Source organism: Misgurnus anguillicaudatus, chromosome 19 (genome assembly GCF_027580225.2).
Source record: "Misgurnus anguillicaudatus chromosome 19, ASM2758022v2, whole genome shotgun sequence".
Taxonomy (NCBI): domain Eukaryota; kingdom Metazoa; phylum Chordata; class Actinopteri; order Cypriniformes; family Cobitidae; genus Misgurnus; species Misgurnus anguillicaudatus.
Window position 1 is genome coordinate 13,855,441 of NC_073355.2, and position 6,896 is coordinate 13,862,336.

General features: G+C 36.7%; 1 long non-coding RNA gene across 1 annotated transcript; it reads right to left on the reverse strand.

The window, feature by feature from the left end:
* Window positions 1–3,442: 3,442 nt before the first annotated feature.
* LOC141350816 (uncharacterized) lies at window positions 3,443–6,671 on the reverse strand. The gene is made up of 4 exons (XR_012358962.1): window positions 6,476–6,671; window positions 5,466–5,527; window positions 5,184–5,327; window positions 3,443–3,794 (listed from the first exon to the last, which is right to left on the reverse strand). It is a non-coding gene; the product is annotated as an uncharacterized lncRNA (long non-coding RNA).
* Between the last annotated feature and the right edge of the window lie 225 nt (window positions 6,672–6,896).

Sequence of the window (6,896 nt, forward strand, 5' to 3'; positions counted from 1 at the left end):
ATGTATGACACCCTAAAGGTGTGTCTTTGAAACCCAAATGTTTCTCAGTGGGAAGTCCACTGTGAATCGTAGAGAGTTGCTTTCCCGAGCACTCACTTTGCCCCCATGCAGTGTCCTTTGGGGAGGTGCTATATTTATTCAGGAAATTGTCTTACATCTATTATATCAACTTTTTTCAGTTTTTAGCAAGTAACTGTTAATTAGTATGGGAAAACATTTTTTAACTCATGAAGCTTTAAGCACATCTGTTGTTCTACTTTCCCAAATGAGCACCGAAATGCATTCATGATCATGAATTACCCTGAGCTTATCTTTGGCAGGTGAAAAACACATTTGCTCCAGATACGCGGTAAATGTTTATGTGAAGAGAAAAATAAAAAAAGATGTCATGTATGAGATTCAGTAATTCAATTAATGCATCTCGTGGGAAAATCTCATCTCTGTAAATTTGTTCCTCATTATTCAGTTCATTCAGCTGAAGATGATGCAACACTAATGATTTAAGAGATTAATACAACCACTAACAGGGATTTTATTGTTGTCTGATGCAAAATTTACAATGTGTTATGTTTCTGCTAGTACAGAAAATTATTTCTTGCTCACACTTATCCTGTTGCATCCAATGTTGTGTGCGTATATTGGGAAGAAGACGGTATTAAACGATATTAAAGAAAGACACTGAGTGCTAAAGAAAGAGTTTTAGCCTGTCGGTGATCACTCTGGTATCTTAAAGATGAATAAAGAGAAAACGAATGTGTGTGTTGAATTGATAAGCAGCAGTACAGGCCTCTGCATGCTAACTTCACATCTGTCATCATGTGCCTGATGCTCCAATATGTGGGTCCACGTCAGCTTCTCTATATCCAAATTTTGCATTTGCACTGCATATTTTATTTCCATATTTATCTGTATTTGACCTTTGACCTGTATTTCCTACGACTGTAGCCTAGCTAGGTCCAGTGGATTTCCAGTTGACTTTTTGGGACTTTAGCTTATTCACCATATCCCCAGAGTTAGATAACTCCAGACATACCTTTTTCATCGCCGTGCGTGCCGTAACTCTGTCTGTCGCACCCACCGCTAGCTTAGTTAGCACAAAGACTGGAAGTAAATGGCTCCAGCTAGCATACTGCTCCCAATAAGTGACAAATGGCTCCAGCTATACCGCTTCCAATAAGTGACAAAATAACGCATTTTCCTATTTATATGTTGTGATTTGTATAGTCACATCGTGTACGAATAACTAGGCCATAAGAGACACAGCCATCTTTTAACCGTATACATACTAGGAACTATATTCTCAGAAGGCGAAGCACCAGGGCTGGACTGGGACAAAAAAATCAACCCTGGCATTTTGGCCCAGACCGGCCCACTACATGGGATCACAAATACCACCCATCTTTGTACAATCTTGACTACCAACTCCATATAATGATTAAGTAGAAAAGTATAAGAGCTGACACGTGACATTACAATAAATGCAAGCACTGTAAAAGGTTTTGCAGGTTAAAAATCTGCTAATTGTGAGTGTGCACAATGTTTAAACTAACCAATCTGACCACTTTATGACCACCACTGTCCTTTTGCAAACAGCCATTGGTCTACCACTTGTGTTTTTGACTGTTGGTGTGTCTCAATCAGCTCCCTTGTTCAGTAGTCAGGGCACTGATCAGGGAGTCGGCTATTTTAAGGGCTGTCTCGATCGCAAAATCCGTCCAGTGCACTGGAATGTTCGTTCCCTAAAAATTCTCACAATGCAACGCAAAAACCAGTGAGCATCAATGGTCCCTCCCTTACTGGAAATCACGTGACCTTTTCTGAAGCTCACCAAACGAAAAACACCTTAACTCAATTAACTTTATGAAATGTGACAGAACTTTTAAAAAGACAAACGTTTGTTTTAGTTTTAAATATAAACACACATCGCTACACAGTAAGGGACCACAATCTATTCAATATTTAAAATAATAGTGTTTATTTAAAATTGTAAAAATAAATATACATTTACCAAATGTAATTATGTTCCTCCAATTTCATGCACGGATATGTAAGAGAATAATGGCAGCGTTTTTCACAATGTACTGTTTAAAATTAAAGGGGACAGAGAATGAAAAACCATTTTTACCTTGTCTTTGTTGAATAATGGTAGTCTACCCGCATTCACGAACATACAAAAAGTGCTAGACATGCTGAACATCTCAGCAGTGTTAATTTTGGCAGCAAATTCTGATTTAGTCTTAGTCTTTTGAATAACACACCATTTAGTTTTAGTCTTATTTTAGTCATCTGAAATCTTTTAGTCTTAGTCTAGTTTTAGTCTACGAAATATCATAAGAGTTTTAGTCTTAGTCTAGTCTTAAGTTTTTTAGTCTGTTATGGAATGGTATTAAGGTTTCAATATACAATACAGACATAGATTTAATGGTTGTTATCAGTGGCGTAGCAAGTCAGTTCCGGGCCCATATGCAAAAAAATTTACGGGCCCCCTTAAGCCAAAGCCCCCCCCCCCAACTGGCGCGCAGGTCTGTTAACAACATATACTTTTAATAAGGTAGTCAAATATTTTTACTTTACTTTTTTACTTTAAAGGGAAGATTTAAATTAATAAAAACAAAATGTTTTGGGTAGTTTTTGACTCGTGACTAACTTCTTCGCCTTCTCTTTTCTCTTTAAGGCCCAACTTTTATGTTTATAATTGTCCATCCTTAATGTTCATGTAGATAGCTGCTATAGTAACCTCTCACACTGTGTTTTCTTTTTTTTTTCGGTGCAGCGATTAGTCATGTAAAAAAATGATGGCGTAGCAGTCTACGGCAGCCTCAGAGTGCAAAAAAATTATAAACGCAAACAAGAAATGACGGAGAAATTAGACATTACGTAGAAATAAAATATCACACTGTAACGAATTTGCCTGTAGATTTTACAGTAAGTACCTGGCAAAAAAGTTGCCAGTAAAATCTTGTAAAGTTTTGTGAATTTGCATTTAATAACTGTAAAAATTAATTACAGTATAATACTGGATTTCGTTTACAGGTTATTGTTGTACATAAATTACAGCAAAGTATTAGGTTTTTATATTAAAACACTACTTTATTGTAATTTAGTTTACAACATTATCTTGTTTTCTTTTCAAATTACAGATATTACCTGGCAACTAGAGTTGCCAGGTAATATCTGTAAATTCCTCACAATACAATATGTTATTGTAGAATCTTTTTTACAATAACATAATGTGTTTTGAAATAATTACATCTTTTTGCTGCCAACTCGAGTTGCCATCAAAAATCTGTAAATATTTTACAATACATTGTGTTGTTGTAAAAAATAAATAGTTAATCTTTGCTGATGCCTACAGTGTTTTAAATAAGACCAGGCTTGCTTTAAATCCAAACATCATTGGATAAGATTCTCTTCAACTGTTAAATAAAACCATAGTCCAAGATGCAAAATCATGAAATTTTATTATTAAAACAAAATACAGTGTTACAATACTGTACATTTTCAGAATGTCTTTTTCTTAACAGCATATTCTATTCATTTTCTTAACATTCAGTGAAATTCAGAAAACATTTAGAACATTGTCCATTCATATTGTGAGGAAGTCGCTTGAGACTTACAATTGAAGCCATTCAAAATCTATCAGCCGCTTGAGTAGAGAGGAGACGTGAGGGTTAATGCAGTTGTTCTTTTTCTCCTTTACCTTCCTCTCCTGTGTTCTTTTTCTCCTGTAGCTTTTTTGGCTAACCACATTTGCTGTCTTGGTCCCACTGGAGGGGTTCAGTCCAATGAAGCATCTGAAATCACAAAATCACATGAAAATAAACTTTATGAAAAAGTGCCTTAACTGCTCTACATGAGAGTGCAAAATACATCAGGCTGTGCAAATCAAGCTGATTTGCCCTTTTCAGCTTAAGTGCAGAAAAACTGCAACAGAAAAATTCAGCTGGTAATTATTATTCATTTAATTTCAGTTGTGCTGTCCAGGCAAGCTAAACCAGGAAGTGGTTCTGCAATGCAATGACAATAGTGAAATATAGGGTCATAACAGTTGAAGGGATGATTTGGATTTCTAGTCACAAAATTGCATGAGTTATGGTTAGGTTAGTTGCATTAACATAACCTCAAGCAGCAGGTCCTCTGGTTGAAAATTTCCCGACTATCCCCTGCTTCAAAGGACAACAAAACATAAAACAAACCACAACAATATAACATTTTAGTATTCATAACATAATACACCATATTAAGTGTATTAAGCAACTTTATAGTGCTTTCAGACTTGAAAAACATTCTAGATACGTAGATACGAGGCTCCACTACGTAGTTATACTGTCAGTCTGTAATGGACAAAATTGTTCCAATGTAGGGAGTGGTCAGAGGGCACCCTAAAGCAGGAAAATAAATGTATTCTGTTGAGGAACACAAGACATGTCTTTGGTAAAATGTTCTTTGGTTGTCTAAGTTTGCTGCTGTTGGGCTGGTCCATACAAAGATCTACAATTAAAGGACTCATAGTACAGGGCTATGTCCATGCAACTACATCACTACAGTTGATAACATGTAGGCCTACAGCCTTGTGAAAAAACTCCAAAATAACTACTCCTATGACTCCGAATCCTATGGTTTTCATAACAAAGTCTCATTCAATGAATAAATGAATGATCGTCAAAGATCATGCAAATCTCTCTTTTTTGTTAAAAAAACATCTAGGTAGGTTTGTAAGATATGTTTATGTATCAGTATATATATGTGGGTGGGTGTATACAGTATATGCATACAGATCCTTTTTTGTGTGTTTGCCTTGAGCATCACTGCCATAGTGGAGAGGGTGAGGCCTGGGTGGGCATATGAAATGGGCATATGGAATTTCTTGTGAATGCCATAAAAAGCAAGTTTGCAGTTTATTTACCTAAATGCTCAGTTACCCCAATGCAGAACTACTTTTCAAAATATATAATCAAATAAATCTTTATTGTCAATGTTTGAATGTTACAATGAATTGGTTCTGCAATGATATAAAGCTTTTGGGTAAATAACTGCTAACATAACCCAATTTATCAACTAAAAAATCATGTTAAAGGGATTTCCTGTAAGCACACTTAAAGCAAAATAAAATCTCTGTTACTCATAATAGCACACTTTACAAAATAATGATAAACCGCATTGTACTTCAAGCACATAGTTACCTTTGAATGAACTCCAGTGTGCACTTGCTCCTGGTACACAAGATTGAAGTTGTAGTAGCTAGAAAACAAAGCTGCCATTCCAGCCACAAAGTTGGGATGTGGAGGCACAACCACCCGATGCTCAGCATCCAAACGCTGATTCACCTAAGCACAAACAAATTGTTTACATGCAAAAAAAATCTGTTGCCTTCCACATAAACATATCCATGTTAAACTAATGTGTGTCCTTCATAGCCTCTGTCTTTGCAATGCTTTACAACTCATTACAAAAAAATTGACTACTTAAGACAATTAGAGTCAGGAAACTGTAGTCTTTTTTCAACGTCTGTTGCTGTTGCCAACACCTAAAAGACAAAGAAAAATAGATTCAAATGTACAGTAATTTTCCATAGCAATATCATTTTTGAAAGCTTGACTATTATTCTTTGTTGATCATACATTGTTGTAATATTCTTATGACTTGCAAATGTATGAAAATAATAAACCAGGCTTGATGACATACAGCCTGCATATGCGACCTCCGGAGACTGAAGCCTTCGGTTGAGAAACGGCCGTTCTCTCTCATTCAAAGTTCCGAAAAAGTATCAATCTGCGCTACCAGTACACCATCAGAACGCGTTTTCAGCGCAGGTGGAAACATTATAACCCCAAAAAGGTTTCTCACTTGTTGTTTTATGAGTGGAAGTGCTACAATAAACACGCAGATATGCCCTGATCCCCTGGGTCCTCCGGAGCTCGGCTCGAGCAACCACCGAAATGGCCAACACATACGCACAGTTGCTTTACATTTACTTTACATGTCGCGTCTGAAACCACGCGGATAACGTTACCGCGCCGCTTTTCTCCTCTTCAAATCGCGTGGGCGCTTCAGAGCTTCTTTCGTTGCTAAGCATTGCTTGACGGTGCCACCGGCGGAGAAAGAATTTGCGCCTATGAACACGCACGTTTGTTAAAAACTCTCGATCTGATCCTATCAATATTTTAATATTTCAAAATATATGTATGCATGTATAAGACCTATGCATTAATGTGGACGTGCACATATGCGCATGCACGCACCCTGCTTGCATGCCTGAGTGACGTTAACGCACATACATTGAAGTCCAATTTAAATATGAAAAGGGTTAACATGAAAGTTATACCATTTACTTTATTTTAACCACTAAACTGCTTCACCAGGGATTGCTTGTTCAAAATTTCTTTATTAACTTTTGGGGCTTGACTGATACACGGTAAACTTTATTTCAACCAACATTAACAATTATAATAGCTATTTATAATAGTATACTTACATTTTGTGCATGAGTGGCGTGGCAATGTCCCTGCTCCTCTGCAATCCGACATAAAATGGCGTCAAGCTGCCTCGTGCAACGCATTCAACAGTGAATAACTGTAATACTGCATCATTTACAGGCAAGCGCAAATATACCTGTAATTTATTGTGGGGGAAAAGCTGTCAACTTCTGTAATAGTTTTTTGACCCACAATGCATTGCAGTGTACAGCTAAACTTTGTAAAATGACAGAACAAGAAGTAACTGTAAAATTTTGCTGTAGAAATTACAGAAATTTGTTACAGTGCACTACACATGATATGCATACAAAAATATATTATTGCGGCCACAAATAAAAATTTAATTGAAAAAAAAATGTTTTTTATTAAAAGCTGGGGCAGGCCCAGGGCTCGGCCCCCTATTGGCCCGGGCCCATTTGC